General features: G+C 45.3%; 1 protein-coding gene across 1 annotated transcript in view; it reads left to right on the top strand.

Annotated features, from left to right (window-relative positions):
• Positions 1 to 4462: 4462 nt before the first annotated feature.
• SYBU (syntabulin) overlaps positions 4463 to 13612 on the top strand; it is a 46502-nt gene continuing 37352 nt past the window's right edge. The window contains exon 1 of the mRNA XM_019528082.1: positions 4463 to 4549. The gene's annotated coding sequence lies outside the window, so the exon portion shown is untranslated. The remainder of the gene's footprint in view (positions 4550 to 13612) is intronic.

Here is a 13612-nt window from a genome sequence, read left to right as displayed (position 1 = left end):
TGGAAGTGAAGTAAAGGCAAATTTATTATAGCTTACACACACACAACAGTTAACAGAAAGATAAATGCGATAAGCAAATAATGCAGTATTAAAAAGCTAATAGTAAATAATAACAACAGATGATAACAACAGATAGATCAATTCTGTTGCAGGCCAACTGGGCAATGCGAGAGTATTAGCCACTGGGCTGTTCAAAACAACAGACATGGGTTGGCAACTTATCGATAGTCCCTCAATGCCAGGTACGTGTCAAGTGATTTCAGCGAAGTCACGGGCGTCCCCGATCCCTGCTGTCAGAGGGATTACCAGGGAAGGTCCCATGATCAGGATCTGATCCTCACTCACACCGGGAGTCTGGGGTCCGGGCATGGAACAGAAAAGACCGTTCTGTTCCCTTCTTCCTGCTGGATCCTGCTGATGCACGTGCTTTTTATACCTAGTCTTATGCTAATCTGTTGGCTTTAGGGCCACTCACAATCTTGCTGTATAGCTGTTACCCTATGGGATTGAAAGGTGTTAAAAATTATCATAAAAGGTTACTACCTAGACTCGGGGTTATCCAATAAGCAAATTACAAAGCAGCACCTTTAGGTTTGAAATTAACATTGCTCCGCCTAAGCCCCAACCCCTTTTAAGTGTTTTTTTTAATATGCTTTCTTGGGATGTGCTTTCTTGGAATGTGTTGGGTGTGCCAGGCAGTTGGATCCAGTTTTTTTATCATTAAAGCTGAACCCTGAGCAGAAACTGTTGGGTCAGCTAATCTCGCAGCTACAGCTTTGCCTACGGGGCCCAGTCAGTTCCATGAATAGTTAATTTTATCATTTTGGTTAAATTTATGACAGAGAAGTTACATTTGTGGTTTACAAACTTACAAGCTTTATATTAACTAATATTACCTGTTTAGGTAACATACCAAATGCTTCTAAGAAGCACATATTTATTGCTTATTAATCCCTCTGGTTCTGGCCATCACAACCAAAGCACAAGTTCTGTCAACATTCACATACTCACCCACTCATTCTAGGAAACAGTGTTGCCGTTGTTTATAAATGCCTCTTAACATTTCCTGTTCTGATTGCCAATATCAGCCAGAGATCAGTCAGCAAGAGATACTCTTTAATTAAAGTCAGTAAACTTTTTCTATCAAGCTCAAGCACATCAGCTGTTGTGATGTGTGAGAGGTACTTACACACATATTTCATTCTTAACAAAAGTGCGTCAAAGATCCTCCTGCCAACCATCACACCCTTCCTGGTGCAATAATAAAAATCAATTCCTGGTTGGCAAGGAAGGATAGTCTTGAAATGGAAAGAGTGATGGGGAATAGCTGGGTGTTATCCTCTTCCTTCTGGCAGTATGGTCTTACAGGATGCTTTTTTTAAACTCCTCTCTCCTGGTGAGATCCACTTATTTTTTTAAGACCTGTATGGGCAAGAGTTTCTGGTAACTCTCACACTCAAGGTCCCTGTACAAAGATCTTTCAGCCTGATTTAACAAAACATACATTAAGAAACAGTGGGAGGGAAGTGGGAGTAAGTACAAGGGTAACAGCTCTAAATCTATTCCAGTATTTAAGACATTTTATAAGTACAGTTTATACAACTTAACCTGTCATTTATTTTTATTTATTTATATGAAGCAATTAATGTGCCCCAATACTAATAAAAATTGCTGGTTTTGTGTAGGATTTCATAGGATTTCTACAGAGGTAGCCCTAAAACTGACTGCTTACCAGGGGCTACAAATAAAGAGCTAAAACTATCCTGCACGCTGCCTCAGTTTACAGATCATGCATGCAGTGCTTCTCTGTAATTATATATCAGTGTATCCCTTCTGAATGCTACTTTATTGGCAATTGTCCCTTTCAGCATTGTTTGCTTGGAACATGCTGTATCCCAGAAGCAACACTCACACAAATATTTAGATAATTTTGGAAATGTCAGTGTAGGATAGCTTTAGACTAAGCCTTTGGGACTTTCTCAGCTTGTTCCCAGGCTGCTGTCCAATACTTTTTTGTTATGCTGCTATCTGTTCATCTCATCTGTATTTTCTGCCTTTTAAAAGAATTAGCATTTCCTCCCCCTTACAGCATAAGATGTGAGCATATTATATTAAGCCATCTCTGGCTCTTGGAGTAATAAAAAATGCAAGCTGTAAGAGTTGTTCATAATGTATGTTGTCTGCCTAGTGAACCACACTTAATTTTGCAGGACATTATTGCTGTCTCTTGATAAACCCGTGATTGGAAGTTTTATAAACTTAGAAATGTTACTCATTCATCGTATTTTAATGTATTGATCATGCATTAAATTTGAAACACAGTTGTGTTTTTATAGATGTCTTTCAAAGCCATTTTAAAAAGAGGCCATCAACAGCAGCTCATACACAAAAGAAATCAGGCAACATGCAGCCCAGGGCTGGACCTAGCATGCAACATCAGATTTGGCTTTCAGGAGCTGCCCACAGGCCCCACGTGGCAGTGGGACTGGCAGCAGGCTTAGCTCCCTAGAAGCTGCTACTTGGCTTCTGCAAGGAATATTTTTTTTTCATCATGTCTCTTAAAAGCAAGGTGGATGTCATATATAGGATTGTGGTGTGTATGACAGAACTTGCTAATTGTTCTTAGTAGTAAAAACAATAGAAAATGTGTTGCAGGGCACCGTTTTGGCAGAAGAATGGTGCACAAGGCACATGATAACAGTGGTGTAACTAGTGTGGGGTGACGGGGACAGCAGTCCTGGACACTGACTGGAGGTGGTGGGGCAGGGAAAAATAGCAACTGCTACCGCATCTGTGCAATCATGCTAGCAGCATGGTGTCACTGATGCCTCCATGCATCCTGCTACCCCAGCTAACTTGTTACACCTCTTCCTAATAAGTCTTATCTCTGATTCCCTGAGTCCCATTTAGAAAAGTGGCACCTAGTCTGTTTCCTTTCAAGAATTGTTTCTTTGAGGTCCCTTCTGTGAGTTCTGTGGGAAGGGCCCTGTGAATAAGAGTTTACCAGTCTGATGTTCACAGTTCAGCCAAAGTTTGAAGTGTATAAGCACATTTCTAGAGACATGAGATTGGGGGAAGAATCATGGAGATTTGTTATGCAGCTGAATTGCAGATGTCTTTTAAAGGACATCTAATATTTGCCCAATAAAGTTGCCCAAGCCTGTATTCACTTTTCATTGACTATATGAAACTATGGGCTGCCTTCCTGTGCTGGAGACCCATCTCCATGTTCTTGCTTTTACATTGTCATGCCCATCTTCCCATGAGGGTGAGCTGAGGCTCTGTTTGGAATAGCTGTATTGGGGTATGTGAAAAATTTTAAAGGGTTTGTGTTGAGCAGCTTGAGGCATAGCTTCCCATTTTCTTCCAATAGGCTTCTTCACTTCCTCCTCAGTAGTTACCTCATCAGCCAGGTGAGGGCTACAGTGGGAAATTCATTCTATTAATTGGCTGTAGTGGAATCTAATTAAATTGGAGACATTTTGAGCACTGCCACTGTAACAGATTTAATTTCAGTAATAGCAATCAGTTAGAATCAAGCTGTTAAAATGGTTTATTCTGTTTTGCTGGATACTATTGGAAATATTTGCAAAGCACTTTTACTGCATAAACCATCCAGCTTTGTAAGAGACGGGGAGGCTGGATGGGATGCTTTAAATAAGCATGGCTAGCATCACACTAGACCAATTGGTCTGTAGTTGCAGCTTGTGTTTGTCCTGCTCCTGTCCAGCTTCCAGTACCTATGTTCTGTCATTTTAGTCCTGAGGCATATGAGTGGATAAAAAAGTTTAATGATTGCTAACCATTTTAAAATACAGTTCAATTTGTAATCGCACTGAATAATGTTACACTTGCTGTACAGTGTTATACTCATCCATTCTGGTTGTATTGGTATGGATATTTGTCAAGTAACAACTGGAATTAATAAGAAAGGTATAAGCCTTCCAAGATGTGACTGATAAAGTCCATGGTGGCAGATCTGTGAAATCTAAGGGATATTAATTTTCTTTTTTTAGGCCAATTTTTAATGTGGTAAATTTCTCATGAGTGACTACTGTCCTGGTGTCCACTGGTCTGGGCACTCAGAAGCTGTGGGCATCTCCTTGCAGCCAGCACTGAAAGGAGCTAAGTGGCTGAGAAAGCTGAACAGTGTTTCCTGAGCTGGAGAACCAGACAGACAGTTTCCCTAGGGCATCTTCTTCTCCAGTTCCTGTTGTAATAGTCAAAAGGAGGCCAGACAGGAGACCAGGAAATGTAAGCCAGGTTATTAGTATTTAATTGCCCTGCCAATTTTGTCTGGTATCTCATCGCTGGGAGCCCAGGACTGTGTTCTTGGATTTATGCTATTCAAAGCTAAGTTAGCAGTGATAATAAGTTAACGAGAGTCCAAGATATAATCATGGGTAAGCACTCTGATTTAGCTTATATTACTGTGACATGGCTGGATAGCTCGATTGATCCTGTGTCAGCTCAGCTCCCTGTGCTCAGTATGATAAGGCAGAAATATTAACTCTGGCTCCAGATAGTGGGTGCTCCATTCCAAAACCAGGTTAGTGTACATGTAAATTTTAGGTGTAGATTATGCTAGGAACAAGTGTGTTTTGCCACTCACCCTACAGAACTGAATGTTGCCCACAATTGCTGAGGGATAAAATGACAGGTTTAGAGGTTTGGGGGGGGGCATGTTTTATTAATGTCTTTCTATACAACATTTGTTTCTTATGTTTGGGTGGCTTTGGCTTGTGCTTTGTTTGTTCCGAATTGCTGCAGACAATGGAAAAAGTAATATAACTGTTTGCTGTTCAGACAAAGATACTGAATGTACTAACTTCAATAGTTGCTATGTCATGGGAAGGGCTTCATTGTTCTTAAATAACAACAAGTTGTGCTTTCACCTATCATGCTGAAATTCATTGTAAAATGGTGGTAGTGTAATTTTTATATGACTGTATTCTAAAAGGGGACTCACCTGTTCTATTGTAAAAGAGCTGTACTTGGTTGTGGTCTGACAGTCCCTCCTAATACAATCCCTAAAATAAATTATGATGCTTGATGTTTTTAATTTACAGGTTCCTGAAGGGGAGGTAGGACTGAGGGGAGAGACTATGTTCCTGTAATATAATTAGATGGATCCCTTTCTGTTGTCCTTTTTTAGTGTTTCAGTTACCCAAGAGTCATGTCACCCAAAGAAGGTACAACTGGAACAGTGGGATTGCAAAGAACATAGTATCTGGTCATAGATGTGGGCTTTAGTAAGGGAATTGTGTCTTCCACCAGTGCTGCAGTCCTTTCTGTATGTGCTTAAGTTTACTTGTCGAAAAGGCATAAGCATTAATTTCTAATTCTTGGAAGCATTCAAAGAAGTCAAATATCTGGATGGTGCAGAATGGGTATGTTCATTTCATGCTGATTTGTTCCCTGGAATTGCAAATAGATGCATTAAAGCTAACTCCCAAGCTTATTTAAATATTGATGTTCTGGGCTGCTGGCCGGATGACTGGTGTTGGATTGGTCTGTGGGTCAGTTCTGGTGCGTGGGATTAGTCCGTGAGCCCGGCACAGCATGAGGTAAACACAGTCACCATCCAGCACCTGGCTTCAGCCCCATGCCCCGGATTGGGCCCTGTGTCCACTGCTCCAGCCCTACGTGCAAACCTGGTCTGGCACACAAGGCCATATCGTCTGGCCCGTAGAGCTCGGAAATTTGGTGGTAGGGAAATGGTGCCAGTGTTAATTGCCACTGTTTCCTGCTGCCAATTTTCAGACCTTTGGGAAGCCCCATGGGCCAGATGACATGGTTCAGCTGGCTGGATCTGGCCTGCTGACCAGGGGTTAAGCATCACTGCATTAGACAATAGGTCGTGGTTTTCAAGGGCTTCCTACCTACTTTTTAGAATGTGCCTTTTGCATAAAAAGAAAGGGCACGGCTGCATGTGCCACACTTGTTCAACATGAGCATGTGCTATGCTTGTTAAATATACCAACTAATGCTGGATGCAAACAGGACATAGGAAACAGCCCTTCATTCAAATGCAGTGGTACCCACGGTGTGCACCCTACAGACTGTCCTCTTGTTGATATCCTTTCTGATTCATATGTGGACTTCAAAACCAGATCCAGAAAGCTGATGTTTGTCAGATCCTTTCTTATATAGTATCTAGCAAATTCCAGTTATTTTTGACAATACTCTTGATCTTGTTTGCTTTGCTTTACTATGTTTTTTCCTTTGCTATTGACCTTCTTTGAGTGGATGGTGCCTACAGATGAAGCCAATCAGTGTTTTCAGATAGTGTGCAGCCTGTGCAGAGTTCTGCTGCATATTTCACTGATAGGCTGCGTTTTACTTCTATGTCTGTTGCTATGGAGCTGTGTAGATTTGCTTACTTGACCCACTAACACAAGGAGTTATTAAAGGCTCTGTCTCCATGGATACACCGGTATGAAAGTATACTTCACAGAGATTAAAATACACATATCTTTCTTTAAAAGAAAAAGATGCACCATGTTGATATAAGGCTACACTCATGACTGTTCCCAAAGCTTGCTTCCTAGAGATGATCATGGATAATATCACAGTTGAAGGGATTTGGGATACATAACTTTGTATACTGCAGTCACTGCTATAAATTCAGTTGTATCAAGATATGTAGGGGACCTGAACCCCAACATATCTGAAATACTCTTGCCACCAGGGTATTAGGAATTACAGGTTGGGCTCTCTCCATTGCTCCTGCTCCGTTTTGTGTAAATACTTAAATACATACCAGAGGAAGGACTGCAGTCTACGACTCACTTAGCTGAGGTGAGTACCCTAACCACAGAGCTGTAGAGTCAGCTCTGTCTCTTACCCTGCCCCAGTGAATATTTAATTATTTATACAAAGTGGTACAGATACAGCAGGGCAGGCTGAGAGAGCCCCTCCCAGCATACCCAATTCCTGGTGATTAGAGCATACCCAGAAGGAATAGGAGATATGGATTCAGGTCAGGCAGAGCAGGGATCAAACGAGATCTCCTACCTCCCAGGCTCTCATTCTCTTTTTTAGAAAAGAGGAAAACCTGGCTTAGGTACCTGGCTCCAGGAGGGGTTCATAGCTGAGGGCCATATGGCTGAGTGAGATATCTGCCTCTCCAGAGACAGGCACCTACATCTATTTAGGTCAGCTGTTGAGGTGCCTAAGTTGCATTCCTTCATCTGTATTTCATTCCTGTTTGGTTTAGGTAGCACCTTCTTAGGTGGTTTCTGAGGATCCTTTCCTTAGGTGTCTAACTGCCCCATAAATTGTCTGGGGAGCCTGGGCATCTAACTTAGGGTTGAGAATAAATGCTTCAAACCGAGAACTATTATAAAATGGGGCAGGTCAGAAAATGTTTAGATTTATCACAGTCCTTATTGTGTGTATAGATGCACACAGACACACACTATATATATACTTCATTCAACTTTGATTGTAGTTTATACATCAACACTAGGCAGTTAGCAGCAGCAAACTCGGGTTGGTAGCTTATTGTTATCATCAAGAAGCATTCTCTTCAATCATGCAATTTGAAGTAATACTAAAGATCATTACGTTTTGAAGTTCTATATTTCTGGACTAAAGTCTGCAGATCTCTATTTCACTAGTTAAAGCACAGATAAACAAAAGTTTAATTCTGTACAACAGTTAGAAAACACTATACAGTACACTGTAAAACAGATGAGAATATAATTATCCTGGATCAGAATAGAACTTACAACATGATTCATCTGCTATTGAGACAGTGATGTTCAAGTCATAGGTTTTGGCTTCTATTGCCTTCCAAAAAACAGGGAGTTTATGTATGGCTCTGTATACAGTAGCAGAATGGGCTATAATCACAAAGGAACTTACTTAGTGCTCCAGTCCACAACACCTAGGCCATATCCACATGAGCGTGGATGTTTGGTTCCCAGGGGACAATTAGCAGGGGGACACCTTGTGCCACCGCAACATAAGAAGCAGCCCTTCAGATCCAGGGTGGAAAACCTTGTGCTGCTACTAGTTGCCCCATGGGGAACACCAGTGCCATGCACCCTCTGGCCTGCAGCAGGTTACCCCAGGTGGAGTAGGGGAGGTTGGGACCAGCACTGGACTGGCCCCAGCAGCCTTACCTGGGTCCTGGGGGCCTCCTGGGGCTCCTGGGGCCTCCAGCAGCAATCCTGGATCCTGGCCAGCAGCCAGAACACTGCTTCAGCCGGCCAGGTGCTGGTTTTGAGCAATACACATTGCCACCGGAAGAACCACCCCCCTTGCTTTTATTTGCATGGGTTTTATTGATCCTTGGATATCCAGAGAACAGCTGAATGCAGTAAGTGGCACCACAGACATATCTACGATGCCACATACCGCAAAGCTGTGCTCATCTGGATAGGGCCCTATTGTCTGCACGCCTTGCTGTCCAGTGCAGTCCTTAGCTCCCTGTTAAGCTGCCAGTACTATGTATGGAGAGAATTAAGCATCAAACAAGAAGATTCTCAAAAGCCAGCAAGTAGGAAAGCAGGAAAAGCAAGTAGGAAAGCAGGAAAAGCATAAGAGGGGGGAAAGGACTGAGTCCCATCACTAAAAGATAGCTAAGGCACTGCACTCTGGGCTGGAGATGAGCAAATATCTGTGCTCAAGATTTTCACCCATGAACCCCCTCTTCATATTATGCAGAGGCAGGGTAGAATGGCATGTTCGAGATTAACTGGTTCAGAGGCATAAGTTTCGTTGGCGATGTCTGATGAAGTAGGCTGTTTCCAACAGAAGCTTATGCCTTTCCAGGTAGTCTCCAAGGTGCTACCCTCCCCTGCCTTCTGCTTAATTGCAGCCTAACACAGCTAACTACCTCTCTCTTTTCAAGTTAGCTACCTAAGCCAGGTCAGCCCTTTCTTTAAAAAAAAAAAAAAAAAAGAGAGAGGGGACCTGAACAGACAACACATTTATACCAGTGTGATCAGCCTGATCTGGGGTAAAATTACCCTTGCAAGAATCAGTGGTTGAGCCTATTCATAGAAGTAGCCCCAGTTGAGCACTTTTTTGCCTGCACCGGTGGTTCTCAACCAACATGCTGCAGCAGTCCAGGCATCATGAGACCCTGCAGGAGTGCCGGCGTCCGGGTGCTACCACCACTGCAGCCCATGTGCCTTGTGCAGAGGAAGATCAGGAAGGAACTGCAAAAGCTGTGGGTGCTCCTGCCTTCATCAGGTTTTATCACATCAGCCTTATGCAGGTAGGGGCACCCACTTCTGCTGCAGCCCTTATGGGTCTGACACCAAATACATCTTCTGGAAATCAAGGCACACAGGGCAGTTCCACCGAGTGGTGGCAGTGGTGCGGTATCCCAGGGAAACACGCGGGCTGCTGCACCACTGTTGGCATGAGGTGGAAATTTTTCCTGTATTAGATTCATGTAAGCAGGAGCACTGGTTCCTGTAACATCCTCTTCCTGATCTGGTGCTGCACAAGGCACATGAGGCAGTTCACCTAGCAGTAGTGGCAGCCCCGGTTGAAGATCACTAAGGTAAGCTGAGGCAGTGCAACAGCGGTTCTCAATCAGGGTGCTGCTAAATTCAGACAACTTGGGGGGAGGGTGTCCTGAATCTAAACATATTGAGAACCACTGGCTTATATCCATCCTTTACCTACTATTGAGGTAGCCATTTACTCAATGCTAATAGTCCTTTACTTCTTTTCTCTTAGTTGTGAGGCACAGTAACAACAGTGACTGAATGTGGCTACCCTGGTTTAGTTACGTATCTCTCTGTTTCCATTCCCAGATTAATTCACACATGTATACACAATCAGTGTAAACAACACCAAGCAGGTATTGTTTACACCATAGGCCAGTGGTGCAGGGGGTGGGAGACCTTTCTTCAGTTTCCTGTCCTGCCTGATTGAGGGACTTCAGCCTAGTTCTCCTACATCTTAGAGTGTCCCTATCACCAAGCTATTAGATAGTCTGGACTGGGGCTCTCTAGCTCTCTCCTAGACATTTCATATGAAGGTTTGTATCAGGGACATAAAGCAGTTTCTCTACAATCTAATTACCTCTTTTTTCTCTCTGACCCAAGGAATATTGATATAGTTATACAAAGTGGGACAGGGTTAAGAAGAACAGAACAACCCTGGAATGTTTGGTAGTTTGGTGGTAAGGGTTCAATTTCCTACTTAAAATCTAGTCATGTGAAGATTCAGATCTGGGTCTTCTGTGGGTGCATCTACACATGCGTCCAGCTGCACAGTTGTTACTAGTAAGTATTAAATGACTGTGCAGTAACTGCCATTACAGTCATGTATGGTGCACATCATTTCCTACCCTATTGTGCAGTAGCAATGAGCTTATTGCTCCAGCACAGTAGCATCAGCACTACAGTACATGCCCACTGATGATACATCACTGTAGCAATGAGCTATGGCAATGTAGCATCTCATGTAGACATGCTCTGTGTCTTAGAAAAGTACCCTGACCACACAGGGCTGCTGAATATGAGACAGGCCCTTAGGCTGGCCAGCCCTGAAAGCTTGCATCTTTAACCATTATTGGCTGGGGGCCTGATCCAGTAGTCATTGTCAAAATATGCCTATTGGATGAAATCACAGAGGTGAAACAGAGAGCAGAAAGTCGAATGCGAGAATCTCATCAGAACTTAATTATGAACAGAGGGGGCATGTGCCCCCCAGATTTGTGCATGGGGTGAGGGTGAATATAGGCTGGCTGTTGCAGGCTCAGGGCTCCCTGCCCTGCTGCCCTTCCCGCAGGGACTTCCACAGCTCAGCAGGCGGGACCTGACAGAGCAAGGCAGGAAGGCCTGGTGCCACTGCTGGAAGCCCTATGCTGCCATGGTGAGGTACTCCCTGCTTGCCTGGTAACAGCAGGGTGGTGACACGGAGCTGTGCCCCCTGCTGCTGCCGGTTAGGTAGGGAGCACCTTGTCATGGTGGTGAAGGGCTCCTGGCAGCAGCACCAAACCTCCTCACCCTGCTCTGTCCTGCTGTGCTAGGTCCCACCTACTGCACTGTGGAGACCCCTGGGGGAAGGGCAGCAGGGCAGGGAGCCCCGAGCCCACAGTTGCCAGCCCACATCTGTCCCCCACACCTACCAGCTCTGCTCCAGCCATGCCGACCGTAGGGGAGAGGGAGCTGGGCTCCGCAGTCCACTTGTACTACAGCAGTTGCTTCCTCCCATGGGTGGCAGTCAGGGCTTGGATGCTGCTGGAGGGGGCAAGGGGCTGCAGACCAGGTCTCTGACTCTGTAGTCCTGGCAGTTGGGGGGCCCCCTCCAGTAGGGCTGGGGGAGGAGAGAGCTGCAAGTTGTGAGTGAGGGGAACTGGCAGAGGGCTGCAGGTTGGAGATATGGGGTACCAGTAGGGCTGGGGAGATGGGGGGGAGGGGAGTGGGTGGGGAGTGAAGGGCACCAGTAGGGCCAGGGGGTGTGGGTGGGGAGTGAGGGGCACCGGCAGGGCCAGGAGTCAGGAATGAAGGGCAATGACAGGGCCCAAAGGGCTGTAGGCCTGAAGTTAGGGGCACCACCAGTAGGGCCAAGAGTAAGGGGCACCAGCAAGGATGGGAGTGTTGTGGCTTGGGAGTGAGGGGCAATGGCGTGGGCAGGGCACCAGCATGTCATGGCTACTCAGTGCCAACTCAAAATCAAATGCCAAAATGTGTAGGTATTTAGAATTCATTTTATTATAGTTATTCAGGCAGTGTTAGGCTTCCAAATTGCTTTAAAATTGTAAATATATCAATATAACATTGTTTTCAACTGATACCTATATATTAGGGGTGCACCAATAGAGATTTTGGGGGCCAATACTGATAGCTGATTTTTAAGGAAGCATATCAGCTAATACTGATCCGATTTCTGATACAGATGCATCCAACTGATAAGTCTGTTGTGACAGAAGGGGAGGGGGGAGGGAAGGGGTGTGGAGTGGGGGGCAGACAAAGGCCCCCTCGGTGAGGGAAGGAGTGGGGCTGGGGCAGGGCTAGGTGCTGACAGCCGGGGCAGGACAGGTGTGGGATGGAGCTGCGGTTCATCTGAGAGGGTGCAGGATGGGGAGCAGCTCACACCACTGTGCACACCCCGGGAGGGCACAGGAGGTGTGTGCGCCCCCAGATCTGCACAGTGAGGGCTGCAGCTGTGGGCTGGGGCTGGGGGCCATGCTAGGCTCTTCCCAGTGGGGGAGGGGGAGGAGGTGGGGCCACGCTGTGCTTGGGGCGGGTGGTGACAGCGCTGGGAGAGGGCTACGGAGAGGGTGCAGCCATCTCAAATTTCACTGTAGGCCCCCCCCCCTTAGACCCCCCTCCCAGTGCGACCGCCACCCGCCCTGAGCACAGTGTGGCCCAGTCCTTCTCCCCATGCTGGGCAGCTGAGCCCACAGCTGCAGTCTGCCACACTACACCCCACCATGCTCTGCACAGATCTGGGGGCACACGCCTCCCCACCCCCCCATGCCCTTTTGGGGTGCACACAGCAGCGAGAGCTGCTTCTCCTCCCTGTGCTCCCCAGACAAGCCGTGGCTCCCTCCTGCGCCATGCCTCACCCCAGCTGGGCAGAGCCTACCCTAGCCCCAGCCCCACTCCCTCCCTCGCCGTGGGGGGTCGTTGATCTACCCCCCTCCGCCCCTCCCCTGCCCCCTTCCCTTGCACCACAACATACTTACCAGCTGGATGCAGTTTTCCAAGCTGCTGAGCTGTGCTCCTTGCTGCCTGCAAGCTGAGCATGCATGCAGGGGCATTTATTGGCCAAATTATCGGCCACGTCAGGCTGATTTGTGCTATGGTCAATTTTCTTTATGACAGTGCTGATCTATTATTGGACCAATGTATCGGTGGACCTCTACTGTATATTGGTAGTGTTTCATATTAATTGTGAAATTACGGAGATTTGGAGGTTTTTAATCAGACAATTTACATTTTTATCAGAGAAGTTGTGATTTTTAAACAGAGAAAACCAGGATCCTGGATCATGAGCAAAGCCTGGAGTAGCTAGGAGGCACTGAATAGCCTTGAGGCATCCATGGTTTAGGCAGCTTTGTACATGTCCAGCAGCAGAAACTGGTGAACTTCAGGCATCTTCAGGGTTAGGGAGCAGCTGAGCAGTAATTTGGAGGCATCCAAATGTTGGGCTTAGATACCTAAAATGGCAGTTAGGCATCCATGTCCTCCTGTGGATTTAGCTTAATATATATTGCTGAGCATTGGAAAGATAACCATTGCATAATACAAGCTTTGAAAAACTGGGGCAGGTGGAGGATGGGTAAAAGCTGTAATTTTTTGGCCAAATATACTGCTTTAATATACAGCAAAATCTTTTTTTTTTTTTCCCTGCACTAATCCAATATCATAACTAAGCCCAAAAAAATAAAACACTGATGCCATCCTCACTGCACACAGCCTCCATTTATTTTAAAATATACAAAAGTTCAGCCTGGAATGTGCTTTGCAGTTTGTATATTTATTATATTGAATCTTTTTGTGATCAACTTCTGCTGTCAGTTTTCTGTGCTCTTAAGTTTACTTGGCCTTCACAGAAGAAATATTATGCATACCAAAGAGGCCATAATGAATCATCCCTTTAGGGGAATCTTTTTTTTTTTTTTTTTTTTTTAATG

The sequence above is a fragment of the Gavialis gangeticus genome, unplaced genomic scaffold (assembly GCF_001723915.1).
Source record: "Gavialis gangeticus isolate Ggan-Ray unplaced genomic scaffold, GavGan_comp1, whole genome shotgun sequence".
In the NCBI taxonomy this organism is placed as follows: domain Eukaryota; kingdom Metazoa; phylum Chordata; order Crocodylia; family Gavialidae; genus Gavialis; species Gavialis gangeticus.
This window is presented reverse-complemented; position numbering and strand designations above follow the sequence as displayed.